The sequence below is a fragment of the Trichomycterus rosablanca genome, unplaced genomic scaffold (genome assembly GCF_030014385.1).
Source record: "Trichomycterus rosablanca isolate fTriRos1 unplaced genomic scaffold, fTriRos1.hap1 scaffold_89, whole genome shotgun sequence".
NCBI lineage: Eukaryota > Metazoa > Chordata > Actinopteri > Siluriformes > Trichomycteridae > Trichomycterus > Trichomycterus rosablanca.
The window spans coordinates 65785-78281 of record NW_026947258.1 but is presented as its reverse complement, the minus strand read 5'-3'; the positions used below and the strand labels follow the sequence as shown (position 1 = coordinate 78281).

At 52.0% G+C, this 12497-nt stretch overlaps 31 non-coding genes across 31 annotated transcripts; all 31 read right to left on the bottom strand.

The window, feature by feature from the left end:
* Window positions 1-102: 102 nt before the first annotated feature.
* On the bottom strand, window positions 103-217 carry LOC134308589 (U5 spliceosomal RNA). Its single transcript, XR_010010829.1, has one exon. It is a non-coding gene; the product is annotated as a U5 spliceosomal RNA (small nuclear RNA).
* Window positions 218-586: 369 nt separating this feature from the next.
* LOC134308317 (U2 spliceosomal RNA) lies at window positions 587-777 on the bottom strand. The gene has a single exon (XR_010010586.1). It is a non-coding gene; the product is annotated as a U2 spliceosomal RNA (small nuclear RNA).
* A 117-nt stretch (window positions 778-894) lies between these two features.
* LOC134308588 (U5 spliceosomal RNA) lies at window positions 895-1009 on the bottom strand. Its single transcript, XR_010010828.1, has one exon. It is a non-coding gene; the product is annotated as a U5 spliceosomal RNA (small nuclear RNA).
* A 369-nt stretch (window positions 1010-1378) lies between these two features.
* On the bottom strand, window positions 1379-1569 carry LOC134308646 (U2 spliceosomal RNA). Its single transcript, XR_010010882.1, has one exon. It is a non-coding gene; the product is annotated as a U2 spliceosomal RNA (small nuclear RNA).
* Window positions 1570-1686: 117 nt separating this feature from the next.
* Window positions 1687-1801, bottom strand: LOC134308587 (U5 spliceosomal RNA). The gene has a single exon (XR_010010827.1). It is a non-coding gene; the product is annotated as a U5 spliceosomal RNA (small nuclear RNA).
* Window positions 1802-2180: 379 nt separating this feature from the next.
* Window positions 2181-2371, bottom strand: LOC134308634 (U2 spliceosomal RNA). Its single transcript, XR_010010871.1, has one exon. It is a non-coding gene; the product is annotated as a U2 spliceosomal RNA (small nuclear RNA).
* Window positions 2372-2488: 117 nt separating this feature from the next.
* LOC134308585 (U5 spliceosomal RNA) lies at window positions 2489-2603 on the bottom strand. The gene has a single exon (XR_010010825.1). It is a non-coding gene; the product is annotated as a U5 spliceosomal RNA (small nuclear RNA).
* A 380-nt stretch (window positions 2604-2983) lies between these two features.
* LOC134308622 (U2 spliceosomal RNA) lies at window positions 2984-3174 on the bottom strand. The gene has a single exon (XR_010010860.1). It is a non-coding gene; the product is annotated as a U2 spliceosomal RNA (small nuclear RNA).
* A 117-nt stretch (window positions 3175-3291) lies between these two features.
* On the bottom strand, window positions 3292-3406 carry LOC134308584 (U5 spliceosomal RNA). Its single transcript, XR_010010824.1, has one exon. It is a non-coding gene; the product is annotated as a U5 spliceosomal RNA (small nuclear RNA).
* A 380-nt stretch (window positions 3407-3786) lies between these two features.
* On the bottom strand, window positions 3787-3977 carry LOC134308611 (U2 spliceosomal RNA). Its single transcript, XR_010010849.1, has one exon. It is a non-coding gene; the product is annotated as a U2 spliceosomal RNA (small nuclear RNA).
* A 117-nt stretch (window positions 3978-4094) lies between these two features.
* On the bottom strand, window positions 4095-4209 carry LOC134308583 (U5 spliceosomal RNA). The gene has a single exon (XR_010010823.1). It is a non-coding gene; the product is annotated as a U5 spliceosomal RNA (small nuclear RNA).
* A 379-nt stretch (window positions 4210-4588) lies between these two features.
* On the bottom strand, window positions 4589-4779 carry LOC134308599 (U2 spliceosomal RNA). The gene has a single exon (XR_010010838.1). It is a non-coding gene; the product is annotated as a U2 spliceosomal RNA (small nuclear RNA).
* Window positions 4780-4896: 117 nt separating this feature from the next.
* Window positions 4897-5011, bottom strand: LOC134308582 (U5 spliceosomal RNA). Its single transcript, XR_010010822.1, has one exon. It is a non-coding gene; the product is annotated as a U5 spliceosomal RNA (small nuclear RNA).
* Window positions 5012-5390: 379 nt separating this feature from the next.
* LOC134308586 (U2 spliceosomal RNA) lies at window positions 5391-5581 on the bottom strand. The gene has a single exon (XR_010010826.1). It is a non-coding gene; the product is annotated as a U2 spliceosomal RNA (small nuclear RNA).
* Window positions 5582-5698: 117 nt separating this feature from the next.
* LOC134308581 (U5 spliceosomal RNA) lies at window positions 5699-5813 on the bottom strand. The gene has a single exon (XR_010010821.1). It is a non-coding gene; the product is annotated as a U5 spliceosomal RNA (small nuclear RNA).
* A 379-nt stretch (window positions 5814-6192) lies between these two features.
* LOC134308574 (U2 spliceosomal RNA) lies at window positions 6193-6383 on the bottom strand. Its single transcript, XR_010010815.1, has one exon. It is a non-coding gene; the product is annotated as a U2 spliceosomal RNA (small nuclear RNA).
* Window positions 6384-6500: 117 nt separating this feature from the next.
* On the bottom strand, window positions 6501-6615 carry LOC134308580 (U5 spliceosomal RNA). Its single transcript, XR_010010820.1, has one exon. It is a non-coding gene; the product is annotated as a U5 spliceosomal RNA (small nuclear RNA).
* A 369-nt stretch (window positions 6616-6984) lies between these two features.
* On the bottom strand, window positions 6985-7175 carry LOC134308306 (U2 spliceosomal RNA). Its single transcript, XR_010010575.1, has one exon. It is a non-coding gene; the product is annotated as a U2 spliceosomal RNA (small nuclear RNA).
* Window positions 7176-7292: 117 nt separating this feature from the next.
* Window positions 7293-7407, bottom strand: LOC134308579 (U5 spliceosomal RNA). Its single transcript, XR_010010819.1, has one exon. It is a non-coding gene; the product is annotated as a U5 spliceosomal RNA (small nuclear RNA).
* A 369-nt stretch (window positions 7408-7776) lies between these two features.
* On the bottom strand, window positions 7777-7967 carry LOC134308294 (U2 spliceosomal RNA). The gene has a single exon (XR_010010563.1). It is a non-coding gene; the product is annotated as a U2 spliceosomal RNA (small nuclear RNA).
* Window positions 7968-8084: 117 nt separating this feature from the next.
* LOC134308578 (U5 spliceosomal RNA) lies at window positions 8085-8199 on the bottom strand. The gene has a single exon (XR_010010818.1). It is a non-coding gene; the product is annotated as a U5 spliceosomal RNA (small nuclear RNA).
* Window positions 8200-8578: 379 nt separating this feature from the next.
* LOC134308563 (U2 spliceosomal RNA) lies at window positions 8579-8769 on the bottom strand. Its single transcript, XR_010010804.1, has one exon. It is a non-coding gene; the product is annotated as a U2 spliceosomal RNA (small nuclear RNA).
* A 117-nt stretch (window positions 8770-8886) lies between these two features.
* On the bottom strand, window positions 8887-9001 carry LOC134308577 (U5 spliceosomal RNA). Its single transcript, XR_010010817.1, has one exon. It is a non-coding gene; the product is annotated as a U5 spliceosomal RNA (small nuclear RNA).
* A 369-nt stretch (window positions 9002-9370) lies between these two features.
* On the bottom strand, window positions 9371-9561 carry LOC134308283 (U2 spliceosomal RNA). The gene has a single exon (XR_010010552.1). It is a non-coding gene; the product is annotated as a U2 spliceosomal RNA (small nuclear RNA).
* Window positions 9562-9678: 117 nt separating this feature from the next.
* Window positions 9679-9793, bottom strand: LOC134308576 (U5 spliceosomal RNA). Its single transcript, XR_010010816.1, has one exon. It is a non-coding gene; the product is annotated as a U5 spliceosomal RNA (small nuclear RNA).
* A 369-nt stretch (window positions 9794-10162) lies between these two features.
* LOC134308271 (U2 spliceosomal RNA) lies at window positions 10163-10353 on the bottom strand. Its single transcript, XR_010010541.1, has one exon. It is a non-coding gene; the product is annotated as a U2 spliceosomal RNA (small nuclear RNA).
* Window positions 10354-10470: 117 nt separating this feature from the next.
* LOC134308573 (U5 spliceosomal RNA) lies at window positions 10471-10585 on the bottom strand. Its single transcript, XR_010010814.1, has one exon. It is a non-coding gene; the product is annotated as a U5 spliceosomal RNA (small nuclear RNA).
* Window positions 10586-10965: 380 nt separating this feature from the next.
* On the bottom strand, window positions 10966-11156 carry LOC134308552 (U2 spliceosomal RNA). Its single transcript, XR_010010793.1, has one exon. It is a non-coding gene; the product is annotated as a U2 spliceosomal RNA (small nuclear RNA).
* A 117-nt stretch (window positions 11157-11273) lies between these two features.
* LOC134308572 (U5 spliceosomal RNA) lies at window positions 11274-11388 on the bottom strand. Its single transcript, XR_010010813.1, has one exon. It is a non-coding gene; the product is annotated as a U5 spliceosomal RNA (small nuclear RNA).
* Window positions 11389-11763: 375 nt separating this feature from the next.
* On the bottom strand, window positions 11764-11954 carry LOC134308260 (U2 spliceosomal RNA). Its single transcript, XR_010010530.1, has one exon. It is a non-coding gene; the product is annotated as a U2 spliceosomal RNA (small nuclear RNA).
* Window positions 11955-12071: 117 nt separating this feature from the next.
* LOC134308571 (U5 spliceosomal RNA) lies at window positions 12072-12186 on the bottom strand. The gene has a single exon (XR_010010812.1). It is a non-coding gene; the product is annotated as a U5 spliceosomal RNA (small nuclear RNA).
* Between the last annotated feature and the right edge of the window lie 311 nt (window positions 12187-12497).

Here is a 12497-nt window from a genome sequence, read left to right as displayed (position 1 = left end):
CCGGGCCACGGGCCCTACCTTTTGAGGGTCCGGACTAGCGGACGGCGCTGACCGGCCGCCTTCACGCCCACACACCTTCTGTCATTCCACCAGCAAAAGAGCAGCTTTGCAAAGACAAAGCCTTCAAAAAATAAGTTGAACTTGTCAACGTTCCTCTCCACGGAAATCTTTAGTAAAAGGCGAAAGATTTGTACGTGAATGAAGAGAAACTCCAGCCCTGCTCGCCGGTCGCCCGGGCCTCCGTAGGCCACCGGCCGCTCAAGGAAGAGGGCTCGAGGTAGAGCGACGAAAACCTGCAGCAAAAGCGCCCTTGGGTCGTCGGGTGGGTGACGAAGCAGCACAGCCTTTGCCTGGAGAAACACAGGGAGGGGGAAAATTAAGTCTTTCGCCTTTTTTTTTTTTTTTTAAGCAAAATGGAGGGAAAATGAAAAAGCGGGAAAAGGGGGACTCCCTAGCGCAAAAGGACCGAGGAAACCCCGGGCCTAGGCTAGGCAAAGGTCTAAGGCGCCGTACCCCTAATCCCAACAGCTTTCCAGCAGGGGCCAGTCACCAGCATTCGTCAATTACTCTTTCGTTTGACCGTTTATGAGGGTGCACCGTGCCAGGAGGCAATGCAATACCTGGTCGATGCGTGGAGTGGACGGAGCAAGCCCCTCTTTCGACTCCCAGGCCTAAAAATCCATTTAATATATGGTCCTCGGATAGAGGACGTATCAGATATTAAACTGATAAGAACAGATACTACACTTGATCTTAGCCAAAAGGCCGAGAAGCGATAACCTGAAATAGGCGCCGGGCCACGGGCCCTACCTTTTGAGGGTCCGGACTAGCGGACGGCGCTGACCGGCCGCCTTCACGCCCACACACCTTCTGTCATTCCACCAGCAAAAGAGCAGCTTTGCAAAGACAAAGCCTTCAAAAAATAAGTTGAACTTGTCAACGTTCCTCTCCACGGAAATCTTTAGTAAAAGGCGAAAGATTTGTACGTGAATGAAGAGAAACTCCAGCCCTGCTCGCCGGTCGCCCAGGCCTCCGTAGGCCACCGGCCGCTCAAGGAAGAGGGCTCGAGGTAGAGCGACGAAAACCTGCAGCAAAAGCGCCCTTGGGTCGTCGGGTGGGTGACGAGGCAGCACAGCCTTTGCCTGGAGAAACACAGGGAGGGGGAAAATTAAGTCTTTCGCCTTTTTTTTTTTTTTTTAAGCAAAATGGAGGGAAAATGAAAAAGCGGGAAAAGGGGGACTCCCTAGCGCAAAAGGACCGAGGAAACCCCGGGCCTAGGCTAGGCAAAGGTCTAAGGCGCCGTACCCCTAATCCCAACAGCTTTCCAGCAGGGGCCAGTCACCAGCATTCGTCAATTACTCTTTCGTTTGACCGTTTATGAGGGTGCACCGTGCCAGGAGGCAATGCAATACCTGGTCGATGCGTGGAGTGGACGGAGCAAGCCCCTCTTCCGACTCCCAGGCCTAAAAATCCATTTAATATATGGTCCTCGGGTAGAGGACGTATCAGATATTAAACTGATAAGAACAGATACTACACTTGATCTTAGCCAAAAGGCCGAGAAGCGATAATCTGAAATAGGCGCCGGGCCACGGGCCCTACCTTTTGAGGGTCCGGACTAGTGGACGGCGCTGACCGGCCGCCTTCACGCCCACACACCTTCTGTCATTCCACCAGCAAAAGAGCAGCTTTGCAAAGACAAAGCCTTCAAAAAATAAGTTGAACTTGTCAACGTTCCTCTCCACGGAAATCTTTAGTAAAAGGCGAAAGATTTGTACGTGAATGAAGAGAAACTCCAGCCCTGCTCGCCGGTCGCCCAGGCCTCCGTAGGCCACCGGCCGCTCAAGGAAGAGGGCTCGAGGTAGAGCGACGAAAACCTGCAGCAAAAGCGCCCTTGGGTCGTCGGGTGGGTGACGAGGCAGCACAGCCTTTGCCTGGAGAAACACAGGGTGGGGGAAAATTAAGTCTTTCGCCTTTTTTTTTTTTTTTTTTTTTTTTTTAAGTAAAATGGAGGGAAAATGAAAAAGCGGGAAAAGCGGGACTCCCTAGCGCAAAAGGACCGAGGAAACCCCGGGCCTAGGCTAGGCAAAGGTCTAAGGCGCCGTACCCCTAATCCCAACAGCTTTCCAGCAGGGGCCAGTCACCAGCATTCGTCAATTACTCTTTCGTTTGACCGTTTATGAGGGTGCACCGTGCCAGGAGGCAATGCAATACCTGGTCGATGCGTGGAGTGGACGGAGCAAGCCCCTCTTCCGACTCCCAGGCCTAAAAATCCATTTAATATATGGTCCTCGGGTAGAGGACGTATCAGATATTAAACTGATAAGAACAGATACTACACTTGATCTTAGCCAAAAGGCCGAGAAGCGATAACCTGAAATAGGCGCCGGGCCACGGGCCCTACCTTTTGAGGGTCCGGACTAGTGGACGGCGCTGACCGGCCGCCTTCACGCCCACACACCTTCTGTCATTCCACCAGCAAAAGAGCAGCTTTGCAAAGACAAAGCCTTCAAAAAATAAGTTGAACTTGTCAACGTTCCTCTCCACGGAAATCTTTAGTAAAAGGCGAAAGATTTGTACGTGAATGAAGAGAAACTCCAGCCCTGCTCGCCGGTCGCCCAGGCCTCCGTAGGCCACCGGCCGCTCAAGGAAGAGGGCTCGAGGTAGAGCGACGAAAACCTGCAGCAAAAGCGCCCTTGGGTCGTCGGGTGGGTGACGAGGCAGCACAGCCTTTGCCTGGAGAAACACAGGGTGGGGGAAAATTAAGTCTTTCGCCTTTTTTTTTTTTTTTTTTTTTTTTTTTAAGTAAAATGGAGGGAAAATGAAAAAGCGGGAAAAGCGGGACTCCCTAGCGCAAAAGGACCGAGGAAACCCCGGGCCTAGGCTAGGCAAAGGTCTAAGGCGCCGTACCCCTAATCCCAACAGCTTTCCAGCAGGGGCCAGTCACCAGCATTCGTCAATTACTCTTTCGTTTGACCGTTTATGAGGGTGCACCGTGCCAGGAGGCAATGCAATACCTGGTCGATGCGTGGAGTGGACGGAGCAAGCCCCTCTTCCGACTCCCAGGCCTAAAAATCCATTTAATATATGGTCCTCGGGTAGAGGACGTATCAGATATTAAACTGATAAGAACAGATACTACACTTGATCTTAGCCAAAAGGCCGAGAAGCGATAACCTGAAATAGGCGCCGGGCCACGGGCCCTACCTTTTGAGGGTCCGGACTAGTGGACGGCGCTGACCGGCCGCCTTCACGCCCACACACCTTCTGTCATTCCACCAGCAAAAGAGCAGCTTTGCAAAGACAAAGCCTTCAAAAAATAAGTTGAACTTGTCAACGTTCCTCTCCACGGAAATCTTTAGTAAAAGGCGAAAGATTTGTACGTGAATGAAGAGAAACTCCAGCCCTGCTCGCCGGTCGCCCAGGCCTCCGTAGGCCACCGGCCGCTCAAGGAAGAGGGCTCGAGGTAGAGCGACGAAAACCTGCAGCAAAAGCGCCCTTGGGTCGTCGGGTGGGTGACGAGGCAGCACAGCCTTTGCCTGGAGAAACACAGGGTGGGGGAAAATTAAGTCTTTCGCCTTTTTTTTTTTTTTTTTTTTTTTTTTTAAGTAAAATGGAGGGAAAATGAAAAAGCGGGAAAAGCGGGACTCCCTAGCGCAAAAGGACCGAGGAAACCCCGGGCCTAGGCTAGGCAAAGGTCTAAGGCGCCGTACCCCTAATCCCAACAGCTTTCCAGCAGGGGCCAGTCACCAGCATTCGTCAATTACTCTTTCGTTTGACCGTTTATGAGGGTGCACCGTGCCAGGAGGCAATGCAATACCTGGTCGATGCGTGGAGTGGACGGAGCAAGCCCCTCTTCCGACTCCCAGGCCTAAAAATCCATTTAATATATGGTCCTCGGGTAGAGGACGTATCAGATATTAAACTGATAAGAACAGATACTACACTTGATCTTAGCCAAAAGGCCGAGAAGCGATAACCTGAAATAGGCGCCGGGCCACGGGCCCTACCTTTTGAGGGTCCGGACTAGTGGACGGCGCTGACCGGCCGCCTTCACGCCCACACACCTTCTGTCATTCCACCAGCAAAAGAGCAGCTTTGCAAAGACAAAGCCTTCAAAAAATAAGTTGAACTTGTCAACGTTCCTCTCCACGGAAATCTTTAGTAAAAGGCGAAAGATTTGTACGTGAATGAAGAGAAACTCCAGCCCTGCTCGCCGGTCGCCCAGGCCTCCGTAGACCACCGGCCGCTCAAGGAAGAGGGCTCGAGGTAGAGCGACGAAAACCTGCAGCAAAAGCGCCCTTGGGTCGTCGGGTGGGTGACGAGGCAGCACAGCCTTTGCCTGGAGAAACACAGGGTGGGGGAAAATTAAGTCTTTCGCCTTTTTTTTTTTTTTTTTTTTTTTTTTAAGTAAAATGGAGGGAAAATGAAAAAGCGGGAAAAGCGGGACTCCCTAGCGCAAAAGGACCGAGGAAACCCCGGGCCTAGGCTAGGCAAAGGTCTAAGGCGCCGTACCCCTAATCCCAACAGCTTTCCAGCAGGGGCCAGTCACCAGCATTCGTCAATTACTCTTTCGTTTGACCGTTTATGAGGGTGCACCGTGCCAGGAGGCAATGCAATACCTGGTCGATGCGTGGAGTGGACGGAGCAAGCCCCTCTTCCGACTCCCAGGCCTAAAAATCCATTTAATATATGGTCCTCGGGTAGAGGACGTATCAGATATTAAACTGATAAGAACAGATACTACACTTGATCTTAGCCAAAAGGCCGAGAAGCGATAACCTGAAATAGGCGCCGGGCCACGGGCCCTACCTTTTGAGGGTCCGGACTAGTGGACGGCGCTGACCGGCCGCCTTCACGCCCACACACCTTCTGTCATTCCACCAGCAAAAGAGCAGCTTTGCAAAGACAAAGCCTTCAAAAAATAAGTTGAACTTGTCAACGTTCCTCTCCACGGAAATCTTTAGTAAAAGGCGAAAGATTTGTACGTGAATGAAGAGAAACTCCAGCCCTGCTCGCCGGTCGCCCAGGCCTCCGTAGACCACCGGCCGCTCAAGGAAGAGGGCTCGAGGTAGAGCGACGAAAACCTGCAGCAAAAGCGCCCTTGGGTCGTCGGGTGGGTGACGAGGCAGCACAGCCTTTGCCTGGAGAAACACAGGGTGGGGGAAAATTAAGTCTTTCGCCTTTTTTTTTTTTTTTTTTTTTTTTTTAAGTAAAATGGAGGGAAAATGAAAAAGCGGGAAAAGCGGGACTCCCTAGCGCAAAAGGACCGAGGAAACCCCGGGCCTAGGCTAGGCAAAGGTCTAAGGCGCCGTACCCCTAATCCCAACAGCTTTCCAGCAGGGGCCAGTCACCAGCATTCGTCAATTACTCTTTCGTTTGACCGTTTATGAGGGTGCACCGTGCCAGGAGGCAATGCAATACCTGGTCGATGCGTGGAGTGGACGGAGCAAGCCCCTCTTCCGACTCCCAGGCCTAAAAATCCATTTAATATATGGTCCTCGGGTAGAGGACGTATCAGATATTAAACTGATAAGAACAGATACTACACTTGATCTTAGCCAAAAGGCCGAGAAGCGATAACCTGAAATAGGCGCCGGGCCACGGGCCCTACCTTTTGAGGGTCCGGACTAGTGGACGGCGCTGACCGGCCGCCTTCACGCCCACACACCTTCTGTCATTCCACCAGCAAAAGAGCAGCTTTGCAAAGACAAAGCCTTCAAAAAATAAGTTGAACTTGTCAACGTTCCTCTCCACGGAAATCTTTAGTAAAAGGCGAAAGATTTGTACGTGAATGAAGAGAAACTCCAGCCCTGCTCGCCGGTCGCCCAGGCCTCCGTAGGCCACCGGCCGCTCAAGGAAGAGGGCTCGAGGTAGAGCGACGAAAACCTGCAGCAAAAGCGCCCTTGGGTCGTCGGGTGGGTGACGAGGCAGCACAGCCTTTGCCTGGAGAAACACAGGGTGGGGGAAAATTAAGTCTTTCGCCTTTTTTTTTTTTTTTTTTTTTTTTTTAAGTAAAATGGAGGGAAAATGAAAAAGCGGGAAAAGCGGGACTCCCTAGCGCAAAAGGACCGAGGAAACCCCGGGCCTAGGCTAGGCAAAGGTCTAAGGCGCCGTACCCCTAATCCCAACAGCTTTCCAGCAGGGGCCAGTCACCAGCATTCGTCAATTACTCTTTCGTTTGACCGTTTATGAGGGTGCACCGTGCCAGGAGGCAATGCAATACCTGGTCGATGCGTGGAGTGGACGGAGCAAGCCCCTCTTCCGACTCCCAGGCCTAAAAATCCATTTAATATATGGTCCTCGGGTAGAGGACGTATCAGATATTAAACTGATAAGAACAGATACTACACTTGATCTTAGCCAAAAGGCCGAGAAGCGATAACCTGAAATAGGCGCCGGGCCACGGGCCCTACCTTTTGAGGGTCCGGACTAGTGGACGGCGCTGACCGGCCGCCTTCACGCCCACACACCTTCTGTCATTCCACCAGCAAAAGAGCAGCTTTGCAAAGACAAAGCCTTCAAAAAATAAGTTGAACTTGTCAACGTTCCTCTCCACGGAAATCTTTAGTAAAAGGCGAAAGATTTGTACGTGAATGAAGAGAAACTCCAGCCCTGCTCGCCGGTCGCCCAGGCCTCCGTAGGCCACCGGCCGCTCAAGGAAGAGGGCTCGAGGTAGAGCGACGAAAACCTGCAGCAAAAGCGCCCTTGGGTCGTCGGGTGGGTGACGAGGCAGCACAGCCTTTGCCTGGAGAAACACAGGGAGGGGGAAAATTAAGTCTTTCGCCTTTTTTTTTTTTTTTTAAGCAAAATGGAGGGAAAATGAAAAAGCGGGAAAAGGGGGACTCCCTAGCGCAAAAGGACCGAGGAAACCCCGGGCCTAGGCTAGGCAAAGGTCTAAGGCGCCGTACCCCTAATCCCAACAGCTTTCCAGCAGGGGCCAGTCACCAGCATTCGTCAATTACTCTTTCGTTTGACCGTTTATGAGGGTGCACCGTGCCAGGAGGCAATGCAATACCTGGTCGATGCGTGGAGTGGACGGAGCAAGCCCCTCTTTCGACTCCCAGGCCTAAAAATCCATTTAATATATGGTCCTCGGATAGAGGACGTATCAGATATTAAACTGATAAGAACAGATACTACACTTGATCTTAGCCAAAAGGCCGAGAAGCGATAACCTGAAATAGGCGCCGGGCCACGGGCCCTACCTTTTGAGGGTCCGGACTAGCGGACGGCGCTGACCGGCCGCCTTCACGCCCACACACCTTCTGTCATTCCACCAGCAAAAGAGCAGCTTTGCAAAGACAAAGCCTTCAAAAAATAAGTTGAACTTGTCAACGTTCCTCTCCACGGAAATCTTTAGTAAAAGGCGAAAGATTTGTACGTGAATGAAGAGAAACTCCAGCCCTGCTCGCCGGTCGCCCGGGCCTCCGTAGGCCACCGGCCGCTCAAGGAAGAGGGCTCGAGGTAGAGCGACGAAAACCTGCAGCAAAAGCGCCCTTGGGTCGTCGGGTGGGTGACGAAGCAGCACAGCCTTTGCCTGGAGAAACACAGGGAGGGGGAAAATTAAGTCTTTCGCCTTTTTTTTTTTTTTTTAAGCAAAATGGAGGGAAAATGAAAAAGCGGGAAAAGGGGGACTCCCTAGCGCAAAAGGACCGAGGAAACCCCGGGCCTAGGCTAGGCAAAGGTCTAAGGCGCCGTACCCCTAATCCCAACAGCTTTCCAGCAGGGGCCAGTCACCAGCATTCGTCAATTACTCTTTCGTTTGACCGTTTATGAGGGTGCACCGTGCCAGGAGGCAATGCAATACCTGGTCGATGCGTGGAGTGGACGGAGCAAGCCCCTCTTTCGACTCCCAGGCCTAAAAATCCATTTAATATATGGTCCTCGGATAGAGGACGTATCAGATATTAAACTGATAAGAACAGATACTACACTTGATCTTAGCCAAAAGGCCGAGAAGCGATAACCTGAAATAGGCGCCGGGCCACGGGCCCTACCTTTTGAGGGTCCGGACTAGCGGACGGCGCTGACCGGCCGCCTTCACGCCCACACACCTTCTGTCATTCCACCAGCAAAAGAGCAGCTTTGCAAAGACAAAGCCTTCAAAAAATAAGTTGAACTTGTCAACGTTCCTCTCCACGGAAATCTTTAGTAAAAGGCGAAAGATTTGTACGTGAATGAAGAGAAACTCCAGCCCTGCTCGCCGGTCGCCCAGGCCTCCGTAGGCCACCGGCCGCTCAAGGAAGAGGGCTCGAGGTAGAGCGACGAAAACCTGCAGCAAAAGCGCCCTTGGGTCGTCGGGTGGGTGACGAGGCAGCACAGCCTTTGCCTGGAGAAACACAGGGTGGGGGAAAATTAAGTCTTTCGCCTTTTTTTTTTTTTTTTTTTTTTTTTTAAGTAAAATGGAGGGAAAATGAAAAAGCGGGAAAAGCGGGACTCCCTAGCGCAAAAGGACCGAGGAAACCCCGGGCCTAGGCTAGGCAAAGGTCTAAGGCGCCGTACCCCTAATCCCAACAGCTTTCCAGCAGGGGCCAGTCACCAGCATTCGTCAATTACTCTTTCGTTTGACCGTTTATGAGGGTGCACCGTGCCAGGAGGCAATGCAATACCTGGTCGATGCGTGGAGTGGACGGAGCAAGCCCCTCTTCCGACTCCCAGGCCTAAAAATCCATTTAATATATGGTCCTCGGGTAGAGGACGTATCAGATATTAAACTGATAAGAACAGATACTACACTTGATCTTAGCCAAAAGGCCGAGAAGCGATAACCTGAAATAGGCGCCGGGCCACGGGCCCTACCTTTTGAGGGTCCGGACTAGTGGACGGCGCTGACCGGCCGCCTTCACGCCCACACACCTTCTGTCATTCCACCAGCAAAAGAGCAGCTTTGCAAAGACAAAGCCTTCAAAAAATAAGTTGAACTTGTCAACGTTCCTCTCCACGGAAATCTTTAGTAAAAGGCGAAAGATTTGTACGTGAATGAAGAGAAACTCCAGCCCTGCTCGCCGGTCGCCCAGGCCTCCGTAGGCCACCGGCCGCTCAAGGAAGAGGGCTCGAGGTAGAGCGACGAAAACCTGCAGCAAAAGCGCCCTTGGGTCGTCGGGTGGGTGACGAGGCAGCACAGCCTTTGCCTGGAGAAACACAGGGAGGGGGAAAATTAAGTCTTTCGCCTTTTTTTTTTTTTTTTAAGCAAAATGGAGGGAAAATGAAAAAGCGGGAAAAGGGGGACTCCCTAGCGCAAAAGGACCGAGGAAACCCCGGGCCTAGGCTAGGCAAAGGTCTAAGGCGCCGTACCCCTAATCCCAACAGCTTTCCAGCAGGGGCCAGTCACCAGCATTCGTCAATTACTCTTTCGTTTGACCGTTTATGAGGGTGCACCGTGCCAGGAGGCAATGCAATACCTGGTCGATGCGTGGAGTGGACGGAGCAAGCCCCTCTTTCGACTCCCAGGCCTAAAAATCCATTTAATATATGGTCCTCGGATAGAGGACGTATCAGATATTAAACTGATAAGAACAGATACTACACTTGATCTTAGCCAAAAGGCCGAGAAGCGATAACCTGAAATAGGCGCCGGGCCACGGGCCCTACCTTTTGAGGGTCCGGACTAGCGGACGGCGCTGACCGGCCGCCTTCACGCCCACACACCTTCTGTCATTCCACCAGCAAAAGAGCAGCTTTGCAAAGACAAAGCCTTCAAAAAATAAGTTGAACTTGTCAACGTTCCTCTCCACGGAAATCTTTAGTAAAAGGCGAAAGATTTGTACGTGAATGAAGAGAAACTCCAGCCCTGCTCGCCGGTCGCCCGGGCCTCCGTAGGCCACCGGCCGCTCAAGGAAGAGGGCTCGAGGTAGAGCGACGAAAACCTGCAGCAAAAGCGCCCTTGGGTCGTCGGGTGGGTGACGAAGCAGCACAGCCTTTGCCTGGAGAAACACAGGGAGGGGGAAAATTAAGTCTTTCGCCTTTTTTTTTTTTTTTTAAGCAAAATGGAGGGAAAATGAAAAAGCGGGAAAAGGGGGACTCCCTAGCGCAAAAGGACCGAGGAAACCCCGGGCCTAGGCTAGGCAAAGGTCTAAGGCGCCGTACCCCTAATCCCAACAGCTTTCCAGCAGGGGCCAGTCACCAGCATTCGTCAATTACTCTTTCGTTTGACCGTTTATGAGGGTGCACCGTGCCAGGAGGCAATGCAATACCTGGTCGATGCGTGGAGTGGACGGAGCAAGCCCCTCTTTCGACTCCCAGGCCTAAAAATCCATTTAATATATGGTCCTCGGATAGAGGACGTATCAGATATTAAACTGATAAGAACAGATACTACACTTGATCTTAGCCAAAAGGCCGAGAAGCGATAACCTGAAATAGGCGCCGGGCCACGGGCCCTACCTTTTGAGGGTCCGGACTAGCGGACGGCGCTGACCGGCCGCCTTCACGCCCACACACCTTCTGTCATTCCACCAGCAAAAGAGCAGCTTTGCAAAGACAAAGCCTTCAAAAAATAAGTTGAACTTGTCAACGTTCCTCTCCACGGAAATCTTTAGTAAAAGGCGAAAGATTTGTACGTGAATGAAGAGAAACTCCAGCCCTGCTCGCCGGTCGCCCAGGCCTCCGTAGGCCACCGGCCGCTCAAGGAAGAGGGCTCGAGGTAGAGCGACGAAAACCTGCAGCAAAAGCGCCCTTGGGTCGTCGGGTGGGTGACGAGGCAGCACAGCCTTTGCCTGGAGAAACACAGGGTGGGGGAAAATTAAGTCTTTCGCCTTTTTTTTTTTTTTTTTTTTTTTTTTTAAGTAAAATGGAGGGAAAATGAAAAAGCGGGAAAAGCGGGACTCCCTAGCGCAAAAGGACCGAGGAAACCCCGGGCCTAGGCTAGGCAAAGGTCTAAGGCGCCGTACCCCTAATCCCAACAGCTTTCCAGCAGGGGCCAGTCACCAGCATTCGTCAATTACTCTTTCGTTTGACCGTTTATGAGGGTGCACCGTGCCAGGAGGCAATGCAATACCTGGTCGATGCGTGGAGTGGACGGAGCAAGCCCCTCTTCCGACTCCCAGGCCTAAAAATCCATTTAATATATGGTCCTCGGGTAGAGGACGTATCAGATATTAAACTGATAAGAACAGATACTACACTTGATCTTAGCCAAAAGGCCGAGAAGCGATAATCTGAAATAGGCGCCGGGCCACGGGCCCTACCTTTTGAGGGTCCGGACTAGTGGACGGCGCTGACCGGCCGCCTTCACGCCCACACACCTTCTGTCATTCCACCAGCAAAAGAGCAGCTTTGCAAAGACAAAGCCTTCAAAAAATAAGTTGAACTTGTCAACGTTCCTCTCCACGGAAATCTTTAGTAAAAGGCGAAAGATTTGTACGTGAATGAAGAGAAACTCCAGCCCTGCTCGCCGGTCGCCCAGGCCTCCGTAGGCCACCGGCCGCTCAAGGAAGAGGGCTCGAGGTAGAGCGACGAAAACCTGCAGCAAAAGCGCCCTTGGGTCGTCGGGTGGGTGACGAGGCAGCACAGCCTTTGCCTGGAGAAACACAGGGTGGGGGAAAATTAAGTTTTTCGCCTTTTCTTTTTTTTTTTTTTTTTAAGTAAAATGGAGGGAAAATGAAAAAGCGGGAAAAGCGGGACTCCCTAGCGCAAAAGGACCGAGGAAACCCCGGGCCTAGGCTAGGCAAAGGTCTAAGGCGCCGTACCCCTAATCCCAACAGCTTTCCAGCAGGGGCCAGTCACCAGCATTCGTCAATTACTCTTTCGTTTGACCGTTTATGAGGGTGCACCGTGCCAGGAGGCAATGCAATACCTGGTCGATGCGTGGAGTGGACGGAGCAAGCCCCTCTTTCGACTCCCAGGCCTAAAAATCCATTTAATATATGGTCCTCGGATAGAGGACGTATCAGATATTAAACTGATAAGAACAGATACTACACTTGATCTTAGCCAAAAGGCCGAGAAGCGATAACCTGAAATAGGCGCCGGGCCACGGGCCCTACCTTTTGAGGGTCCGGACTAGCGGACGGCGCTGACCGGCCGCCTTCACGCCCACACACCTTCTGTCATTCCACCAGCAAAAGAGCAGCTTTGCAAAGACAAAGCCTTCAAAAAATAAGTTGAACTTGTCAACGTTCCTCTCCACGGAAATCTTTAGTAAAAGGCGAAAGATTTGTACGTGAATGAAGAGAAACTCCAGCCCTGCTCGCCGGTCGCCCAGGCCTCCGTAGGCCACCGGCCGCTCAAGGAAGAGGGCTCGAGGTAGAGCGACGAAAACCTGCAGCAAAAGCGCCCTTGGGTCGTCGGGTGGGTGACGAGGCAGCACAGCCTTTGCCTGGAGAAACACAGGGTGGGGGAAAATTAAGTCTTTCGCCTTTTTTTTTTTTTTTTTTTTTTTTTTTAAGTAAAATGGAGGGAAAATGAAAAAGCGGGAAAAGCGGGACTCCCTAGCGCAAAAGGACCGAGGAAACCCCGGGCCTAGGCTAGGCAAAGGTCTAAGGCGCCGTACCCCT